The sequence below is a fragment of the Hylobates moloch genome, unplaced genomic scaffold, assembly GCF_009828535.3.
Source record: "Hylobates moloch isolate HMO894 unplaced genomic scaffold, HMol_V3 SCAFFOLD_1, whole genome shotgun sequence".
NCBI lineage: Eukaryota > Metazoa > Chordata > Mammalia > Primates > Hylobatidae > Hylobates > Hylobates moloch.
The window spans coordinates 45,266,267-45,289,255 of NW_026652276.1; the positions used below are offsets into that span (position 1 = coordinate 45,266,267).

The following is a 22,989-nucleotide window of genomic DNA, read 5'->3' on the forward strand; positions in this document are numbered from 1 at the left end:
AGAAATGCAGATCAATACCACAATGAGATGCCATCTCACTCCAGTTAGAATGGCAATCATTAAAAAGTCAGTAAAGAACAGATGCTGGAGAGGATGTGGAGAAATAGGAACTGCTTTTACACTGTTGGTGGGAGTGTAAATTAGTTCAACCATTGTGGAAGACAGTGTGGCAATTCCTCAAGGATCTAGAACTAGAAATACCATTTGACCCAGCCATCCCATTACTGAGTATATAGCCAAAGGATTGTAAATCATGCTGTCATAAAGACACATGCACATGTATGTTTATTACGACACTATTCACAATAGCAAAGACTTGGAACCAACCCAAATATCTATCAATGATAGACTGGATTAAGAAAATGTGGCACATATACACCATGGAATACTATGCAGCCATAAAAAGGGATTAGTTCATGTCCTTTGCAGGGACATGGATGAAGCTGGAAACCATCATTCTCAGCAAACTATCACAAGGACAGAAAACCAAACACCGCATGTTCTCACTCATAGGTGGGAATTGAACAATGAGAACACATGGACACAGGGCAGGGAACATCACACACTGGGGCCTGTTGTGGGGTGGGGGGCAGGGGGAGGGATAGCATTAGGAGAAATACCTAATGTAAATGACGAGTTGATTGGTGCAACAAACCAACATGGCACATGTATACCTATGTATCAAACCTGCACGTTGTGCACATGTACCCTAGAACTTAAAGTGTAATAAAAAAAAATACAATGAATATATTAAAATAGGTCTATTTAGAAAAACACAATGTAAAAATAAATTTTTTCATAATTTGCCAGAATTTCACATAAAATATTTATTCATATAGTTAAAAATAAGGGTTAAGATGTAAGTTCTTAAAGGAGTCTCAAAAACTATTTCAACAAAGAAATTGTAGATGTATGGTGGGTTTTTGTCTTTGTTTTTCTCTTAGAATCAGATACTTTTAGTTCCAGAGGGCATTTGTTATAAGTATTCAAAAAATTCACCGACGCTTTTTTTTTTTTTTTTTTTTTTGTGCAGAGTCTCACTGTGTTGCCCAGGCTGGAGTGCAATGGCATGATCTTGGCTCACCGCAACCTCCACCTCCTGAGTTCATCAATTCTCCTGCCTCAGTCTCCTGAGTAGCTGGGACTACAGGCACACACTACCATGCCCGGCTCATTTTTGTATTTTTAGTAGAGATGAGGTTTCACCATGTTGGCCAGGATGGTCTTGATCTCCTGTGTTCGTGATCCACCTGCCTCAGCCTCCCAAAGTGTTGAGATTACAGGTGTGAGCCACTGCACCCAGCCCACCAACACTCTTAAATTCCCCCTCTCTGTTTTGGAAAATGCTGCAAATCTTTCTCTAAGTTCCTATAAAGCATATTGAGTATCTCTTATTAGTAAGACATTGTGGCACTAGTCCTTCAAGATGATAAATTCTTTCTTCATTAATTTATAGTGGTTATTAGTGAAATGGACAAACCGTTTCATTACTCAAGTGATCATTTTAAGCCCAATGTGTGTATTTTCTAAGAATAATTAGATGCCATGGTATTTCGTGTCCACTTACATTTGTAGAGGATTGCATTTTGTTAGTCATCTTAAAATAGTAATTCTGGGCTGCACGCAGTGGCTCACGCCTGTAATCCCAGCACTTTGGGAGGCCGAGGCGGGTGGATTACTTGAGGTCAGGAGTTAGAGACCAGTCTGGCCAACACTGAGAAACCTCATCTCTACCAAAAATATAAAAAATTAGCTGGGCATTGTGGTGCGTGCTTGTAATCCCATCTACTTGGTAGGCCTGAGGCAGGAGAATCGCTTGAACCCAGGAGGTGGAGGTTGCAGTGAGCCGAGATTGCGCCATTACACTCTAGCCTGGGTGACAAGAGCAAAACTGCATCTCAAAAAAAAAAAAAGTAATTCTGTTACCTTATTTACCAAATGGTGATAAACGTTTAAAGAAAAATTTAATAGTCTTCTGAAGACAGTTATTCATAGATAGCTATAAATGCTTTTTTAAGGCTAACTTTTTATTCTTTATTTCTCACAAGTTGAAATTAATTTCTATTCATGGGAAAACCCAGGTTGTGTCTGTTTGTTGTGGTGTAAACATGGCTCAACTCATATTTTACTTTACCGATTAAGGATGAGTACAGTAAAGGTTTACAAAGTCTTAAGAAAACAAGATTTACTTTTTAAAATGTGCTTGCTACTAGAAAAAGGAATTGAGAGACATGTATACTACTCCAGCTGGTCATGAAAGAACAGGTGCAGGTGCAAATAACTATGGAGATTTTTTTTTTTTGACAGTTTCACTCTGTCGCCCAGGCTGGAGTGCAGTGGCGCGATCTCGGCTCACTGCAAGCTTATGGAGCTCTTTTTAATGAAAGACAGTTTCTTGCTCTCTGAGGGTTCTGTAACAACAAGGCTCCTGGGAGAATGACTGCTTTGATGTGCCTCAAAAGTATAAATTCAGAGATAAGAGTGAATAATACTGGAAATGATGAACTAAGACCCAGTAAAGCATTTCTGCGTGCACCACACCTCAAGCTACCCTAAAATTTGATTTAAATTACTAGAAAGATTAATATTTGATTTAAATTACTAGAAGGATTTTGCCAATTACGAATCAAAAGCCTTAATATTCTGCTTCTTGGAATTTAGTATCAGGAAATCATCGTGAATATCCATAAAGATTCAGCCACACAAATGTTTATAGCTGACAGTACCAATAATAATAATAATACCAAAAAGGGAACAACCTAAAAGGTCAAGAATAGGGAAGAAATTTAAATTACCGGCACACTATTGCACTGATTTATTGGAATGCTATGTGGCCATAAAATGACATTGCAAAAGAACATTTAGCATATGGGAAAAATATTCCCTACATATTAAGCACACACAAAAATAATGCATGCATCATGATTTATGTATGTTTCTAGGATGTTATATGACTAGTAGAGTACATACTGAAATGTCGGTTGGTTATCTCTGGCTGCTGCCATTATGGGTTACGGGCCGTGTTATTTCCTTTTTCTTTTCTTGTCTGTATTTTAAAGACAGTTTACAATCCTTTCATTTTTTTTCAAATTTATGCATCAAAACAAATTTATTGTATATCTTCTCTGGGTCAGATACTGGTCTAGAGTCAGGTACCTTGTTAAATAATGCATGCCTTCTTGAGTACATGTTACTTAGAAGTTATATAAAAAGTCAGTGGAAAAGAAAACATTTGTCAGCACTTAAAAGTTCATTTTAAAGAAAAGTTAAGCTTATCAGAGTGACCAGTGGTGTTTAGAAGAGTAAGATTCCAAGCCTGTCTTTAGACAGAGGAGGAGTAACAGGGACCTGAGCTTTCAGACTCTCTTGCTTTCTTCCTGGTAATTTAGGAGCTTTTAGGCTATGAATGAATAACAGGGGTGAAAATAAAATGACACTACAGGTGGAATTGTATCTCAGAGTTAAGGCAGAGGACTTTAAGTCTCTACTGTTAATGGTTGGTCCTGTTAAAAACAAAATGCCTTCAGAGCAGTTGAGACCATGGCAACCTGACCTCATTATTGCAGGGAAGGAAGCATAACAATACAACTTCTTTACTGCAGTTTAGGAAAGGAAGTAAAATGAAGACAGAATTATCAGCTCAGGTAGAAAGGATAAAAAGAAGAGCTCCTGTCTGTTCAGCAAAGACAAGACAGCCACAAAAGTATCATAGGACAAGCTTGTATAGCCCAACTGCTTCCCTCTTACCAAAATGGAAAAGGAAAAAAAAAATGAAGGAAGAAATCAAGCTTATGGTTTAAACTGTGCAATTATAGAAACCACCAGAACCTTTGATAATTCTTTGGCATTTTAATAAAATCCACCGTTAATAATTAATTTTAATAATTCGAGTTCTTCTTTCCAAATTCAGCACCCTCTCTGAGCACAAACTTGGAAACTTTTTTCAAAGCTGTTACAATGAATAAATGTGGAAATTAAGCTCTACTTAATTTTTTTTTTGTTTAGGCATATAACTTCCTTTTTGGCCGGTCGTGGTGGCTCACACCTGTAATCCCAGCACTTTGGGAGGCCGAGGAGGGCGGATCACGAGGTCAGGAGATCGTGACCACCCTGGCTAACACGGTGAAACCCTGTCTCTATTAAACAACTACAAAAAAATTAGCTGGGCATGGTGGCGGGTGCCTGTAGTCCCAGCTACTCGGGAGGCTGAGGCAGGAGAATGGCGTGAACCCAGGAGGTGGAGCTTGCAGTGAGCAGAGATGGAGCCACTGCACTCCAGCCTGGGCGACTGAGTGAGACTCTGTCTCAAAAAAAAAAAAAAAAACCAACAACAAAAAAACACTTCCTTTTTATGGCTCTTTTATGGCATTGCTAGGAATTTGTGTGTATAAACTATTTACAAATCGATGGCTTGATTTATTATTTTAGGACCAAGTGAGATCTCAGTTTGTGCTTTGGTATGTTGTTAGAATTAGAAGGGCGTTCATTGAGATCATGTCACTTTTCAGGCATATACTTGAAAACTGACCATCATAGGCCGGGTGCGGTGGCTCACACCTGTAATCCCAGCATTTTGGAAGGCCGAGGCGGGCATCACCTGAGGTCAGGAGTTCAAGACCAGCCTGGCCAACATAGTGAAACCCCATCTCTACTAAAGATAGAAAAATCAGCTGGATGTGGTGGTAGGCACCTGTAATCCCAGCTCAGGAGGCTGAGGTAGGAATTGCTTGAACCCAGGAAGCAGAGGTTGCAGTGAGCCGAGATCGCGCCGCTGTACTCCAGCCTGGGCAACAGAATGAGACTCCATCTCAACAACAACAGAAAAAATTGACCATCATAAATAAATGCCAGGCACTCTTCTGAGGAAAGCATACATTATGGTTATACTTTAAAACTGGAATGTGCAGTTGGAAACTGCAGGAGCTGTTCTTACTCTGTTTATCAACCATTTAGGAAATTTTGGAATAATTTGGCATCATAAGACAAATTCTGAAAAACATCTTTCGACTATGATAACATATAGAGAAGTATTCCAAAATTTTTATGCAGTTATGTTCACTTCCATTTTTATTGCTTAATAAATAAAATTCTAAGAAATACAGTAAGTAAACAAAAAAGAAAATATCCTACAAATTGAATTTGTTATTTTAAGATACGGACTCTTCATTTTAATTGTTTGATCACTGATCCCTTGACTTCAAAAAGATCAGAAATAAAAATGACACTTATAATTAATTTTTGGCACTAGATTTTATAAATAGATCATTCTTACCTAGCTTTAAGCAATTCACTTTATGAATTTGGCAATCAAGAGTGAAATTAGTGCTTTCAAATATGTCCCTACCTAATCCATACACTAAATTAAAGAACCCATGATACAGTATGTGTCCTGAAAGGGGAAAAAAAAAAACAGGGTCCAGTTTTGACAACCACGCTGTTGTACAGCAAATAAAGGTGGTTTAGTCTCCCCCGTGTCAAGCTAATAGCATCACTACCTATTTTTTAAATGGAACACTGAATTTTTTTCACCTGCCTTTCATCTGCATGCTTAACATGTTTGATGCCCCACATTTTTAAAAATTAAAAACAAAACTTTATCAATATTCAATTTTCCATAATTTTTAGGGTGTAAAAAAGTATTTTTTAACATGACTTTTAAAATAAAGCCTCATCAGGGTGGCTCATGCTTGTCATCTCAGCGCCTTGGGAGGCTGAGGTGAGAGGATCACTTTAGGGCAGGAGTTTGAGGCCATCCTGGGCAACATAGCGAGACCTCCATCTTTACAAAAAAATTTTTAAAAGCCTAGTCAAAACTAGAGCAAAGTCATTCTAATAGATAATGGGGAACAACAAGGAAGGAACTTTACAAGTGTAGATTTCTATTATATTAAATTGCTCTTCTGAATGACATAGAATTACACTACATTTTAGGTTTTCTTTCATTTATAAGGATTGAGGTAGTAGGATAAGTCCAGGTACTACAAAACTTAATTTTAGTCAACAGTTTCACCTCTCTTCTTAAACCCATTTATTGAAGCTATCAGCAAACAGTGAAACTGGTTAGGGTGAGAATCGTGAGGACGTTTGTGGTACACATTACTAAATTAAATATCCCTTTCTCTCACACCTGCTGTTCAACAAGCTAATTAACAGCTAGAAACAAAACACAAACAACAGATGGGAAAGGAGCCGTAGACACACCCACATTGGTGCAAAAGCCTCTGAATCCTGGGAGCGAAATGGCTACATTTGCATCTTGGTGGCCCAAATTCATAAACTGCAGTGAGTTTTATATGATGGACACTGTTTACTGAAAATGCCTCATTCTTGCCATTGGCTGAACATGATTCACTTTCAGAATTGCTGGATGCCTGAAAAGGTTTAGTCAGTTCTCAGCTGAGGTTGTAAAACTAAAAAATAAATAAATAAAAATGAACAGTTTAGGACCTGATTTTAAGACTTCTTAAAATTCATATGTTATTCCTGGGCTTTCTGGATTTGTGACAGTGATTTATATTTGACATTGGGGGAGAGAGGGTAGGAAGCAGAATGCCTATCTTCCCCAAGAGACAGGTAGTTTTTTAAATATGGAGGCCTGGAGGCTGGAAAGGAATTTGGAATTTTTTTTTTTTTTTAGTAGTGGAGGGGGCAGATGGGGAATGAGAAGATACAATTGGAAGGAATAGGAATTGAGTCTTATGGACAGTATTCTTCCTTTTCTCCCAACAATATTGGCCACTTGTGAAGGAAATGGTAGATATTTCCTATTCAATAATAGCCAAAGGACAAGGTAACAGGAGTAGGACTGGGATATGGTCTAACAGCTCACAGAAAGTGAATCCAAGAAGGCTAGATTTGCCAAATGCAGACCTGCAAGCTGGCTACCAGCAACCCCTTCAAATAAAAAGAGGCATAATTATCAGGAGGAGAGTGTGTGGCTAAGGTGGACCCCACAGTGGAAAGACTCAAACTAGAAACCATTTTTTAAATTGACACACACACAAAATCAGGCTTGGGGGTATCATAGTTTTATTACATTAAAAGAAGATAAAGTTATATTATGATTCTTGTATAGGTTTTTATCTTCTTAAAATCTAAAACATATTTTTCTTATGTTTTTTTTTTATTACTGTACCCATTAAATAGCTGTGGCACAATAGATATCTTACCTATATGAAAACCTGATTTAATGAAATGAAATTGTATGAACTTTGGAGAAAACAATTCTTTGAATTATCTTGTTTAGCTTAGATTATATTTGTGTGCTCTTGCTTTCTGTTGTAAATAATCTGTTCTTTATTGTGTATTTCATTTTCGTCTGTGGTGAGATTTATTTTTGAAGAGAGGTAAGATGGAGGAGAGAGGGGTCTGCCTGTTGGGCTGCAGGTGATCTGAGATCTGAGATCTATAGGTATCCTGCTGACGTGAGGTTCCCTGCAGTTCTGCTAAAAATTCTAAGCAGGAAGGAGGCCAGAAAAAGAGACAGAAAGATGCATTGTGAATTCCTACTGAAGTGTGTTGAATGAATTCAACACTCTAAAGGCTGACCTCTTCTCTTAGAATGGGGAGAGAAGAGAGGCAATCGCTGGCATTAGGCAACTCCTGTTGGTTCCAGTGAGAAAAGTGAGCAAGTGCTGGCCATACAGTCTTGAGGTGGCTTGAAGACCATAGTTGATGCTTGAGCCAAGGCCTGTAGGATATGCCCAGAGAGAGAGAGAGACAGATGCCCAGGAAGAGGGAGCCTGTGTTACTGGCTACTGCAGGGACAAACCAATGGGAACCAGGAGAGGGTAGCCCATATGAAAATCCTTGGCCGTTACCATGACCTTTTGGACAAAGTAGACCCTTGAAGAGGCGAGAGGAGCCTACGATTTCTCAGTCTCGGAGCCTAAGAAGAGTTCATTGGAAATCCAGTGGGATGGATTTTCTACTCTTGGGACATCATAGCTCTGTCTGCTCTGTCTCTTGTCCAACAAGTGCCTTTGGAAGAAGGGAAAGGCACCTTCTTAAATTCTCTCAATGTTTTTATGAAAAGAGTTAGTTGTGGAACAGTACTGAGGGGAGGAGACTTTTATAGGCATTTCCAAAGGATAGTAAGACTTTTGAAGGCTTCCGTTAGCATTAAAGCTGATGAGTGGTGTCAAAGTATACTTTTCAAAAAATTAAAAACATGACTGTCATAATAAGAGAAGAGTGAAATGTGTTAAACAATTTTTGAAAAATCTCATTAAGTAATGAGGGAACCAGTAAGATGCTAAAGCTTTTCCAAGGAGCATCTGAGGAACAGAGCATGTGTAGGCACTTTAATACAGTAATAGTAGAATGAGATTACTAGGTTAGATACCAAACTGGTTCATGTCCTACAGGGCAATAAGCTATGACCTCTGGAGGCTTTTATTTTATTTTATTTTTTTTCCTACCAGACAGCAAAACTTTTATCCCTGCTGGAAACAGGCCGGGCACAGTGGCTCATGTCTATAATTCCAGCACCTTGGGAGGCCAAGGAAGGCAGATCACTTGAGGTCAGGAGTTCGAGACCAGCTTGGCCAACATGATGAAACCCCGTCTCTACTAAAAATACAAAATTTATCCAGGTGTGGTGGTGCATCCCTGTAGTCCCAGCTGCTTGGGAGGCTGAGGCAGGATAATCACTTGAGCCCAGGAGGCAGAGGTTGCAGTGAGCTGAGATGGTGCCACTGCACTCCAGCCTGGGTGACAGAGTGAGAATCTGTCTCAAAAAAAAAAAAGGCTTACCTCCACTGGAAACAAATCTACAAGTTAACATTGTAATTTTCACAGAGAAATTGCCCTTAATTAACATTATACTAAAAAAAAATAATTGTTGGGTGGGCCTGTTTTTTGTTTTGTTTTATTTTGTTTTGTTGAGATGGTGTCTCACCTCGCTCTGTTGCCCAGGCTGGAGTCAGTGACGGGATCTCAGCTCATTGCAACCTCTACCTCCTGGATTCAAGTGATTCTTCTGCCTCAGCCTCCCGAGTAGCTGGAACTACATGTGCGTGCCACCACACCTGGCTAATTTTTGTATTTTTAGTTGTATTTTTAGTAGAGATGGGGTTTCACCATATTGGTCAGGCTAGCCTCAAACTCCTGACCTCGTGATCTGCCTGCCTCGGCCTCCCAAAGTGCTGGGATTACAGGCATGAGCCACTGCGCCTGCTCTGGGTGGGCCTGTTAAATGATGCTTTTGAAAGGACATGAAATTATCCTCTTTGCCTATTTTTACAAGTTTAGGATCATTTATCTTAACAATGGGGACTCTATCAATAACCTATTGGTATTTACCCTTCTTACTTTCTTGCATCCTAAACTTATGCTACCCATGAGTGATATGATAATGGCTGATTAACATAGACCTTTCATTTTTGTTCTCCTCTCCCCTGCCCCTTCACACACACACACACACACACACACACACACACACGCAATCACCACCACACACATGTAATGCAGGCAAAAAGAGCATGAAAGAAAATCGGGTGCCTCTTCCACTGATAGAACATAATATATCCAACTTACTGCTAATATAGAAGGGTGACTTAACCTTTGGAATACTCTGCAAAATTCAGAAGTTAAATAGGTATGGTCTAGGCCATTCCCTTAATATGAATATCAAGGGAATAGCCAAAGTGTCTCATTGTACCGAAATTTCCTTGCAACGATTACTGCAGATCCAAATGAACCTGCAGCACTCATAATCATATCCCAAGCAGAGATATTAAGGGTGCATCCAAGGCATATTTTGCTGTTATCAGCAGCCAAGGCATTCACTTTGTATCTGAGGTTGGTGCTTCTGGAATTTGCTGGTGGCTGTTCCCTCAGAGATTTTCGCTGGCAGCTTTTCCAACTGTCTCTCTTCTCTATCCTGTCTCCAAGATGTAAACATTCCTTCCCTCTTTTGGTTCACTGCCCACACAAAAGAATGAAACCAAATTCAGTTATAGGAAAGTATTGGCACCAGATGGAATATTTCTTTATTAAGGTGAAGTGTGATTCTGCTTAACCCAGATAGAGTAATTTTATATTTTTATTTTGCTTGGGAAAAATTGAATTTGGGAATTCTCCCACTACTTAAATCATTTTAAACCAAAGCTGCTGTGGGACCTCCAAAATAATATGGGAACACTTTGATTATTTTTTTTTTTTCACATTTGGAATGGCTTCTGCAGCAATTCTTTGCATTACTTTCAAGTAAGTTAAAACCCTTATTGCCTGTGCAATCACTTTTGGTTTCTTTCAGCCTTGGGTGACTCCTTATGACTTTAGTAACCACGATGCCTTATCCCTAATGATAGTGGCTTTATTTTGTGTGAGTTAATCTTAATACTGTTTCTCATCTGGAACACCTATGGTGAGAGGAAAGGAATCACACTGTCTTATTATTTCAAAAACACATAATCTGGCATTTTCTGGACTGGTTTAGGTATTCTACAACCAGAAAACATGTTTGGAGTTCTTTTACTGGTATCTCACCTTTTTCATAGTATTGGTCCATCAATTAAATATAAAAATTTAATTTTGATGAATCTTCTTTACTTCCTTATGACCCCTGAAATGTAGACAACCCAAGGGTCACCTCATGATAAGTGATTTCATCACCTTGTAGCAGTAAACTGACATTGTGGTTTAGAAAGTCATACTTACCCTAGAGCATTTTTCAGTTACAAGACTATGTTCTATGAAAGGTCAGGTTTGTTTATTTGTTTGCTTGTTTTGCTGATTGATTGGTTGGTTGGTGTTTTTGTTTTTATAAGACTTTTATTTTTCTAAGGGCAGTTTTAGATTTACAGCAAATTGGATAGAAGAAGGCTCAGAAATTTCCCGTATACTCCCTGCTCCCCTCCTGCCCCATGCACAGCCTCCTCCATTATCATCATCCTCCACCAGAGGGTACATTTGTTACAAGTGATGGACCTACAGTGACACATCAAAATCACCCAAAGTCCCAGAGTTTACCTCAAGGTCCACTCTTGGTGTTATACATTCTGTGGGTTTGGAAAAATGTATAATGCCAAGTATTTGTTCATCATCATAGTATCATTCAGAGTGTGTTCACTGCTCTGTCTTCTGTGCTCTGCCTACTCATCCCTCCTCCCAACCTCCAACCCCTGGTTTTTAAAAGGTAGCAATGACTATTCTTTCCATTTTTTTTTTAAGACAAGGTCTTACCCTGTTGCCCAGGCTGGAGTACAGTGGTGTGATTGTGGCTCACTGCAGCCTCAACCTCCTGGGCTCAAGTGACCCTCCCACCTCAGCCTCCTGGGTAGCTGGGACTATAGGCACGACCGCTATATTTGGCTAAGTGGTTTTTTTCATTGTTTGTAGAGACAGGTTCTCACTATGTTGCCGATGCTGGTCTCAAACTCGTGGGCTCAAGTGATCCTCCCACACTGGCCTCTCAAAGTGCTGAGATTACAGGCATGAGCCACTGCATCTAGCTTCAAATTGTTTTTATAAAGGGAAAATCTGTCCAAAATATAAGATAACCAGCAATGTTTTTGGTAATTCTGCAGTTTCAAAGCAAGCAAATGTGTTATCATCCAATAATTAATTCCACTAATGCTGTCTCATTCACTTACCAGATTTAAATTCAGTTCTATAAACATTTATTGAATGCCTACTACGTAGTATGGGTAGTGCCTGCCCCTAAGGAATTTGCAATTTAGTGGCCCTGAAGTAATATACTGAACTAACAGTAATACTGGTCAGAATGTATTATTGTTTTAATAAAGCTGTACTAGTCATAAAAACATCAACCCCTTACATTTTTATTGGATATGGTGCAGAATATAGCTAAAGGGATCTTGGAAATCATCTGATTCAACCATTTCACTCTTCAATAGAAATTTATCTTATTCTCTAGTAATGTTTATTTGTTGTAGAAAGTTTAGAATATGCAAAAAAGTAGAAACAAGGAATCAAAACACCCATAGTTTCACTACCTCCACTCATATGAACATTTTGGTGTATTTCCTTCAGGTTTCCTTATCCATGTATTTTATTTTTTACATCTATTAGGTAACATTGAAGGTGTAATTCTGTATGCTGATTTTTTTCATAACATACCATGACATAATCCTTTCCCAATGTCATTAAAAACTCTTGATACAATCACTAAATAATATTCAGTTATTAGCTCAACCATAACTTAGCTCTTCTACAATTTAGGTTGTTCATACTGTTTCACTATAAAATGGCTTTGGGCTTACAACTTTATCAGGATAGAGTCTCTGAAGTAGATTTACTAGGTCAAAAGTATATGAACATTTTTAAGGCTCTTGCAAGGTAGTTTTAAATACCATGCATTTTGCATGTTGTGTTCGGATCTGTTTTCACAGTGGATTTCATTACCTTTCCTTACACATACTACAAGCTCTTCTGCCTTTTAATGGGCAAGGAAGTCATCAGGAACTGAATACACACTGGAGGGTGGAGATAAACAGAGTCATCAAAATCTGCTCCCAAGAAGAAATGGAAACTTAATGTAGCTAAGCTTTCAGTAGCACCCTCCTTAATTTGTGTTATTGCCTTTTAAAGTTGCATAGACCGCCTATAATCCCAGCACTTCAGGAGGCTGAGGTGGGTGGATCATTTGAGGTCAGGAGTTTGAGACCAGCCTGGCCAACATGGTAAAATCCCATCTCTACTAAAAATACAAAAATTAGCCAGGCATGGTGGTGGGCGCTTGTAATCTCAGCTACTCGGGTGGGTGAGGCAGGAGAATCACTTGGACCTGGGAGGTGGAGGTTGCAGTGGGCTGAGATCGCGTCACTGCACTCCAGCCTGGGTGACAGAGCGAGACTCTGTCTCTAAATAAATAAATAAAGTTGCATAGACCTTGACTTACGCAACTATAGAAAGTTAATGGCTCCTTGCTTATGGAATTGGAGTCGGGGGAGACAGAAACTAAATTAGGTTTGATTCATACATACATTCATGCAAACTACCGAGTTTCTGGTAATTGTTCTTAATAACAATTTCTGGGAACACAGATTCTTCTAATAGCTGTGAAGGATGTGAGTGGAATCATGAGGAAGAGATGGTCACTGCTGCTACAGATATGCCACCTTGGAGATAAGAGTTGAATTGGGGCTGAGCCTGAGGTTCTTTGTGGATATGCAGAAAGATTGGGGGTCCACTGGGGTCCAGCGTGGTTTGGCACGTCATATCAGTTCTGAGACCAAAAGGCCCATGGGATCTCCCAACCTCAAACCAGTCCCCTGGGATCCTCTGAAGGGAAGAGATTGACACAGCCTGGGTGGTCTGGAACTTCTGCAGACTCAGCCCCCCGTTCTGGGCTGAGCCAAGGCCAGGTCATAGCCTGACCAGTACTGGCTTCACAATTGACTCAGAAGTGGCCCTGAGGTTGTCTGAATAGCTTTTCATTCTTCATCATAGACAAGCAGAATGTGAGAATTTGTGACACAGGCACCAACTTTCCAGGGGCCCTGGCCTGCTTCCACCCCTTCATAGACTTGAAGATCCATAAATGTCCTCTCAGTCTTCACTGCTAAAAGATAAAGAAATCCATTTTTAACCTCTCCTCAGAGAACCTCCTTTATGTGATCCCCAGGGATATTTTCTGATTGGTTTTCTAGCTTCTCCCATCCCTTCTAATTTGTGGAAACCAGTGTGTAGTTTAGAAACAACATGAGAGAGGCTTACCTCAGACACAGCAGCTATACTTTTCTCTTTTGGCAGCCTGAGTCATACTCATTTTCTATTTTCTTAAATTTTAAAACTGGTGTAGATTAGCTTGAGGTCTCTCAGGGCCCCTGGATTTTTCCCTGCCATGTTTTCACATAGTCTGTCATAATCTATACTATTTATAAAGCTTGGCTTCCCAGCTTAAGTGTTATATTTATGTGTTCCCTCACAAATTTGGATGATAAGATTACTGTTTTGTTAACTCAGCAGCCAGTTGGCTTACCATTGAGTTCCTATTTGTTCTTGATTTTCTTATCACAGATTCACTTTGTAGAAGAGGCTTAAATTTAACCTTCTATTGCCTTTGCTGCTTTTAAATCCAAAGCATTGAGATGCTGTTCATGTGAGTCCTCCAATCCTGTGGAAATGCCTCCAGATTGAGAAACCGTCCTATGAATTATTGTAATTTCAAATACAATAATATTCTTGGACCAAAAACTCCACTGTGCATCTCAGCCATTCCCCCAAGTGAACCAGAGAGTTCATGACTTACAAATAAGGCAACTGAAAAGTTGGCTTGCACTGTTGTACTGCCTTCTTTCTCTCCATATTCTCTTCAGGCACCTATCTTCACTTCTCAGTAGGAGTTTGAGGTTGATATTTCAACCTCAAATCTGATTATTTTTCACCCAAACAGAATCCTGACAAACACATGGTGGTTGGTGGAGGCTATGGAGAAGAAGTGGGGTCAAGCAGTGCTGTACTCTACGTAGAACCTTCGTGAATGATTAATCAGTTGAGAAAAGAAGTAATTTGGGGTTAAAAAATAAGATTAGGTAGTCCGGATGAAGGCCTTATTATTAAGGCAGACATTTTAATAGATTTTTTTTTTTTTAGGCAGAGGACCAAGTCAGTCCTTGGAATGAGTGCAAAGTTTATTGTGCCAATAGAAGTCCATGGTGACATACTAGATATGAACATTGGATTTATGAATGTATTTGAGCATGAGAACTAGCATGTGAATGCATGGATTGTGTAAATGTTGATAACCATGAAGATGTATTAAATGGGAGTATTCTTACAAGAAGGTTATAACTAGTTTTGTTATATTAGGCATAAAATTGTACTCTCTGATTTATAACTACAAGCTCTATGTGCAGAACTCATTGCTTTTTATAATGTTGGTTCTTTGGCCATGTATTCTTAGCTATAACTGTGTTTTAAAAGAGCCATTCTGTTTCTGGATTTTGGCAAGATAGGTTGAGGTTGATCTCTGTAGAGCAATGTTGTTTTCCAATAATATTACAGACCATGAGCTGAATTATGAGTTTGTATAGCAAGGCATGGTATGAGCTCTCTCTCTCTCTCTCTCTCTCTCCAGCCCTCATATGCCTCCCCTGAGACATTTATGAGACTAGAGTATCTGAGCAGTGCTGAATATCTGCCTCATCCCTTGGATTCAATATGTTTAGGACCAAATCTTAACTTAGAAAGAAAAGTTAATTCAAATTGTAAATGCCAGTTTTAAATGACTTGCAAATTGCTTTTCTCTCCACTTTTTTACATTGTCTTCTTAATTAAAAAGAAGAATCACTAAAGGAAGGGGACTACTTAGAGCAGCTAGATTCCAATCAACATCTCCAGTGATTGCTGCATAACTAAGATGAGTACTAACCACTCCTTAGAAAACAAAGAAGAAAATCTCAAAGATTAAAGAAAATTGTTAAAGTTAGAGACATAAACAGACCCAAATACTTAAAAAAAAAAAAACAACAACAGCACATAATTCTCTTTGTTTCCTGCCCCCATCCCTGCGCTACTTGTGAAATATCAGGAGAAAGTTCAGCTTATCAGTTGATTGGAAGGCATTGTTGTGTAAAGAACATGGGTTTTAGGTTAGATCTAGGTTCAATTCCCTAATCTGTCCTTTACTGGCTGTGTGAATCTGAGCAAGTTACTTAATGGATTACTCAAGGATTTATTGAGATGATTCATGTAAGGCCCCTAGGAGAGTGCTTGACTCGTAGTAAATGCTTACTAACTTTCGGCTTTTATCAGTGAAAATCTTCATCATTATTTATCACCACCACCATCACCTTCATCATCATGGTGATCATTGCCATCACCATCACCACCACCACCACCACCACCACCACCACCACCATCATCATCATCACCATTTCACTCTCCTAGTTTTTCTTCAGCCTCTCTGTCTACTCCTTAATCCTCTCTGCAGACTCTTTTCCAAACCCTTAAAATTGAGGTTCCTGAGGGTTATATCTTAGGCCTTTTCCTGTCTCCCATTAGACATTCACTCTCGGTGGGGCTTCATACATCAGCCATTGATGATGATTCCCAAATCCATAACTCTATCCCAGATCTCTCGTCTAAAGCCTGCCACCTTATATCCAGCTGTCTACTAGACACCTCCCCTTGAATGTCCCATTAAAACTGAGACTCAATGCATCTCTCTCTACTTTGATCTTGCTTCTTCCCTTTGTTTCTTATGAAGAAGGCATCACCATTCACTCCATTACTAAAGCTAGACAATTCAGAGTCATCCTTGACTCTCCTCTTTCCCCACCTCCAATGTTCAGTCAATGATCTGTGTCCATTCCACCTTCTAAACTATAAGCTGTATGTCTCTAAGCTCTATTTAGGGACCATCTTAGAGTTGTAATCTCAGTGCCCGGCATGGGGATCAATGAATAATTATTGAAATTAATGAATAAAAGAGTGACACTTGGCTGGGCACAGTGGCTCACGCCTGTAATCCCAGCACTTTGGGAGGCCGAGGTGGGCAGATCACCTGAGGTCAGGAGTTCGAGACCAGCCTGGCTAACATGGTGAAACCCCATCTCTACTAAAAATACAAAAATTAGCCGGGCATAGTGGTAGGCTTCTGTAATCCCAGCTATTCGGGAGGCTGAGACAGGAGAATTGCGTGAACCTGGGCACCAGAGGTTGCAGTGAGCTGAGATCATGCAATTGCATTCTAGCTTGGGTGACCAGAAACTCCAGCTAAAAAAAAAAAAAAAAAAAAAAAAAAAAAGAGCGACACTTCCGCTGGGTGCCGTGGCTCACGCCTGTAATCCCAACATTTTGGGATGCCAAGTCAGGTGGATCAGAAGGTCAGGAGATCGAGACCATCCTGGCTAACATGGTGAAACTCCATCTCTACTAAAAATACAAAAAACTAGCCAGGCGTGGTGGCAGGTACCTGTAGTACCAGGAGGCTGAGGCAGGAGAATCACATGAACCCAGGAGGCGGAGGTTGCAGTGAGCTGAGATTGCGCCACAGCACTCCAGCCTGGGCAACAGAGCGAGACTCCATCTCAAAAAAAAAAAAAATAGTGACACTTCCATTTCTATAACCTCTTCTGTAGTCAGGCCACCATGAGTTCTCACTGACTTATTAATTCACAATTTAGAAATCCCGCAGTTGAAATATCTTAATATGCCTCCTGCTTCTAGGGTAGCAGTGCCCACCCCCAGCACCATTGTAGTTCATTTTCCACACTGCAGCCAGAGTGGATTTTATGAAACTCAAGAATCTGATCATGATCATGTCTCTTCTGATAATGACCTGGTTTATAACTATTGTCCTGGAACACTCTCAAAAATGTAATAGTATATTGTCTTCTAGTCCCTGTTTGTCATATTTGTGATAGTGGGGGAAATGATTCTGTGTTCCTTTGACTAAAAGTTTATTCTAGGACAGGATTTGGGGTTGGTACACACTGTCAATTCCAGGAAGTCTTGCAGGTGATAATGTTGCAAAACAAAGCAAAAAACAGCTGTTTTCTAGCCTTATCAAGCAGTTAGGGCTACTTTTATTTCAAGTATGTAACAGAGATTGGTTTTAAAGTTATTTGCTTTGAAGTTAAAATTACATTTGCTCTCATTTTTCTAACAGATACTAGATTATTTAAGTTCCAGATTCTGTTCTCACACTAATAAGAAACAAACACAAAGTGTCTCATACTTCTGATGTAATTATAGTATTGTATTATTTGCAAATTTGAAATTACATGCTTTTAGATGGTAATTTTTACACCATTATTTGATTTACCAAAAAATCCTAACATCATAGCATTTTGTTCCACATGTGTTGACTAGAAAGGAGTTCTGAATCTATCTGAGAGTCTGTGGACATTATTAAATTAGGTGAAAGGTTAATAGCTTTTTTCCAAATAGAAATCGCTTTAGTGTTTTTCCGATTACAAAACAATACATAGCTGGGCATGGTGGTATGCCCCATAGTCCCAGCTACTCAGGAGGGTGAGGCAAGAGGATTGCTTTAGCCCAGGAGTTTGGGGCTCTAGGGTGCTATCATTGCACCTGTGCTCTGCACTCCAGCCTAGGTAATGTAGCAAGACCCTGTCCCTTAAGACAAAACACACACACAAACAAAACAATACACATTCACTGGAAATATAAAGAAGAAAATAAAAATCTTCTATAACATCACTTTTAGGTTATTGTGTTAAACCTTGTAAGGTATGTATTTCTATATCTAGGCTTTTTGTTTTCCTGTATATATAGTCATGTCAATACTGCTTTTAAAAAAAAAATGAAAATAGTGTTATTCAACACTTATGGTTTTAAAATGTGTTTTCCGCTTGACAAGCTTTGGACTTACAGGGAGGAAAAGAGGTAAAGTAGATTTTTAGAAAGTTTTGCTTTCCAGTGTTTTGGGTGCTATAATTTCCTCTTCTCCATCCCCATTAGGAAAACATCTATACAAACTTGTATTAATATTATGGGCTAGGTATGGTGGCTCACACTTGTAGTCCTAGCACTTTGGGAGGATGAGGTAGGAGGACTGCTTGAGCCTAGAGTTTGAGACCAGCCTGGGCAACATAGTGAGACCCCACCTCTACAAAAATAAAAATAATAAGTAAACAACAACAACAACAACAAAAACACTTGTATTGCTCTTTGAATCAGTCAGGCTTCATTTGCAGGATTCAGAAACCACTCTAGCTATTTTAAGCAAAAAAAAAAATGTTTTATTTAAAAAAACAGTGCTTACAAGATTATTGGAAGATCTAAAAGAGTGGCCTTTAGGTGGGCCTCCAGAAATAAGCCTGAACTGATGAACTGGACTGTCAGGGGGCTGCCTCTGCCCCGTGATCAGGAAGATAAGGAATCAGAAAGCAGCCACTGGAATGACTGATTCCACAGACACATCACCCTAGCTGTTGTTCGGGGACAGTCTTGTTACCCCCACTAATATTGCCTCAAGAGTCACACAACTTTTTGGCTTGATCCACACTGCCAAAAAAATGAATGTCTTGCATCCCTGTGTCTTGCTTCTCTATCCTCACTAAACTCATGGCCTCTACACTGGAAGCTAAAAGACAAAGTCTTCATGACTATGCTCACCATTGGAAATCACAGATTTTCTCTGCCTCTCTTCCGTCTTCTAAAGGCACTGTTCTCATGACCTGCTAATTCACAGGCAGCATAGGGCTCTTTGTTTTTTTTGTACAAGTTGGTGTGAACAAAGTTCACAATATCTGGTTGAAAGGCAGGCTTGAACACAGCAGGCAAAATGACGTTTTTGCCAGATAACTCTCCCTTTTTGGAGTCTACTGCAATCAGTGGATGAGCACATGCCATGGTAGGATGAGGAGTTTTAGGGTACTGGCAGAGCTGTGGCTCCAATACCCAGAATCTGAGGTGATGAGACTCATCGTTCTGGCTAGGATGCCTTTGGAAATATGGGTCGTGAAGACTGCTTGTTTGCACCAACAAAAACCTGGTGCCATTGGCACTGTAGAATGAACACAACCCAAAAATGATATGCCATTTGCTCTGCCCCAGCTGCCTCAGCCTTACCAATGCTGGTCACGTCTAAAGATCATTGTATTGAGGAAGTTCCTGAACTTCCTTTGGTGGTTGAAGATAAAGTTGAAGGCTACAAGAAGACCCAGGAGGCTGTTTTTCTGCATAAGAAACTTAAAACCTGGAATGATATCAAAAAGGTCTATGCCTCTCAGCAAGTAAGAGCTGGCAAGGACAAAATGAGAAACCATCATCGTATCTGACACAGGATACCCTGCATCACCTGTAATGAGGATAATGGTACCATGAAGGCCTTCAGAAACATCCCTGGAGTGACTCTCCTTAATGTAAGAAAACTGAACAGTTTGAAACTTCCTCCTGGTGGGCATGTGGGATGTTTCTGCATTGGACTGAAAGTGCTTTCTGGAAGTTGGATGAATTATATGGCACTAGGCATAAAGCTGCTTCCCTGAAGAAAATCTTCCCATGCACAAGATAAGCAACACAGACCTTAGCAAAATCTTGAAAAGCCTAGAGATCCAAAGAGCCCTTCGAGCAGCAGGCAAGCAGATTCATTGCAGAGTCCCAAAGAACCCATGAAAAATCTGAAACTCATGTTGAAGCTAAACCCTTATGCAAACACCATGTGTCAGGACACCATTCTTTGCCAGGCCAAGAATCACAAATTCAAACTGTCAGAAGGACAGAAAACCAAACACCTCATGTTCCCACTCATAGGTGGGAATTGAACAATGAGAGCACTTGGACACAGAAAGGGGAACATCACACACCGGGGCCTGTGGTGGGGTTGGGGGAGGAGGGAGGGATAGCATTAGGAGATATACCTAATGTAAATGACGAGTTAGTGGGTGCAGCACACCAACATGGCACATGGATACATGTGTAACAAACCTGCATGTTGTGCACATGTACCCTGGAACTTAAAGTATGATAATAATAATAACAAAGATACCCTACAAAAATAAAAAAAGCATCACAAACTCTGGGGGATAAGGTAGCAGCAGCCTCAGCAGCAGCAACAGCAGCAGCAGCACTAGCACTAGAGACTAAATCAGATGAGAAGGGGTTGCAGGAAGAAGCCTGTGGTAGGAAAGAGAGGAAAAAATGACTTGGTGTTAAGAAGCAGAGGAAACCTCTAGTGGGAAAAAAGGCAGCAGCTACCCAGAAAACAGCAGCTTAAAAGCAGCCAGCAGAAAAGAAAGCTACCACAGAGGAAAATAATCCTGCTGCATAAGCTTTTAAATGTGTTTATTCCATAAAGATCAAGTCATTTTGGACACCTTATTTTTAATAAAGACCTGATCAAAGAGGCAGTGAAGAAAAAGAAAAGTTCATGCATCTATCTGGAAGAGCTGAAATCACCTCTGGAGCTCTAGCTCAAGGGAGTCTAGGAAATGTGGTGTTTAGCTGTCCAGCCTCTGTAAGTTAGGGCAGCCCAAGCCCACCAATCAGGAAGCTGGAGTTGGATGTTGACGACCATCATAGCACATATTGAGGCTTTGGATACAGGATTTGCATTCCTTTTGGATGTGTCACTATACAAAGAAAAGCTTCAAGATCCAGGCATGGTGACTTGTGCCTGTAGTCCCAGCTACTCCAGAGGCTGAGATGGGAGGATCATTTGAGCCCAGGAGTTCAAGGCTGCAGTGAGCTATGCTCACACAACCACACTCCAGCCAGGGTGGCAGAGTGAGACCCTGTCTCTATTTTAAAAAATGAAAATAAAGAGCTTCAAAGCAAGATAAAGGGGAACAATTTATCTGAAAGTGTAATATATACCACTATAATTTATTTAACCTATACTATTGTTAGTTATTATTTTTTCTATTTTTTCACATAAACAAACAATGTCTTAATAAATGGCTTTTATCAGAGTCACTAATAGCCTCCTCCATTTTGCTAAACACAGTGGTCAGTTCTCAGGCCTTATGTTGCTAAACTCAGTGATCACAGTGGTCAGTTCTTAGGCCTCATGTTGCTAAACTCAGTGATCAATTCTCAGACCTGGCTGGGCACGGTAGCTCATGCCTGTATAATCTCAGCAGGTTGGGAGGCCAAGCTGGCAGTATTGCTTGAGCCCAAGAGTTTGAGACTAGCCTGGGAAACTTAGTGAGACCCTGTCTCTACCAAAAAAAATTTTTTAAAAGTTAGCCAGGCATGGTGGCACATGCCTGTAGTCCCAGTTACTCGGGCAGAGTGGGAGAATCCCTTAAGCCTGGGAGGTTGAGGCTGCAGTAGGCCGAAATCATACCACTGCACTCCAGCCTGGGTGACAGAGTGAGACCCTGTCTCTTAAAAAAAAAAAATTCTCAGGCCTTATTTTCCCTGATCTGTCATGACACTTGACATGACTGCTCATTCTCTTCATAAAACTCCTTGTTCACTTGGTTCCAGAACCTCATGTTCTCCTTGTTTTCCTTGTAGCTCACCTGCTCAGTCTGAGTCTTCCTGCTGGTTCCTCCTCATCTCTCCAGCTTTTAGTGGTGGGTGCCCCAGGCATCAGTCCTGGGACCCCGTCTCTTCTTTGTGTACTCTGTTCATCTCATCCAATCTTATGTCTTTAAATACCCTGAACTCCAAACCCATGTATCCAGCAACTTCCTGGATAAGATGTCTTTTTTTCTTGAGACAGAGTCTGGCTCTGTTGCCCAGGCTGGAATGCAGTGGTACAATCTCAGCTCACTGCCACCTCCACCTCCTGGGCTCAAGCCATCCTCCCACCTCAGCCTCCTAAGTAGCTGGGACTACAGGTGTGCACCACCACACTTGGTTAATTTTTGTATTTTTTTGTAAAGATGGGGTTTCGCCATCTTGCCCAGCCTGGTCTCGAACTCCTGAGCTCAAGTGATCTTCTCACCTTGGTCTCCCAAAGTGCTGGGATTACAGACATGAGCCACCGCACCTGGCCAAGGTATACTTTTAGATGCTTTATAAACATCTCAAACTTCACATGGCCAAAACTGAACTTCTGCTCATTTCCGCTGTATATATCCCACTCACAGCCTTCTTCATCTCAGGTCATGGTACCTTCATCCTTCCATTTGCTTAGGACAAAAACTGGGCGTCATCCTTGACTTCTCTCTTTCTCTTACATTCATATTCAGCCCGTCAGTGTATCCTGTTGATTTTACCTCCAAAAATATCCACAATCCAACTGTTTCTCTCATCTCCACTGCCTCTTGCTGGTCCAAGCCACTGTTATTTTTCTCTTGGACTATTGCCCCAGCTCCTAAATTGTTTCTGTGCTCCCACCCTTGTCTCCTTAGAGCCTAACAGATCATGTAACTCCCCTGCTCAAAACACTCCACTGAATTTCCACCTCACTTGGGATAAAAGTCAAAATTCTGACAATAGCCCACACAGCTTTCTTTGACACCTCACCCCCACAGCCACCATCTCTCTGATTTCTGTCCGGCCATTCTTACCCTCGCTCACTTGGCTCCAGCCTCCTGATGTTCTTAAGCACACCTGTCTGTAAGGGTCTTGGCAGCTGCTGGCCCCTCTGCTTAGAAT

At 40.3% G+C, this 22,989-nt stretch overlaps 1 protein-coding gene and 1 pseudogene across 4 annotated transcripts in view; both read left to right on the forward strand.

Annotated features, from left to right (window-relative positions):
* The window catches only part of ANKRD44 (ankyrin repeat domain 44), a 324,166-nt gene that overhangs the window by 260,768 nt on the left and 40,409 nt on the right, over positions 1 to 22,989 (forward strand). The window lies entirely within an intron of this gene.
* On the forward strand, positions 2,975 to 20,710 carry LOC116809387 (large ribosomal subunit protein uL4-like; annotated as a pseudogene).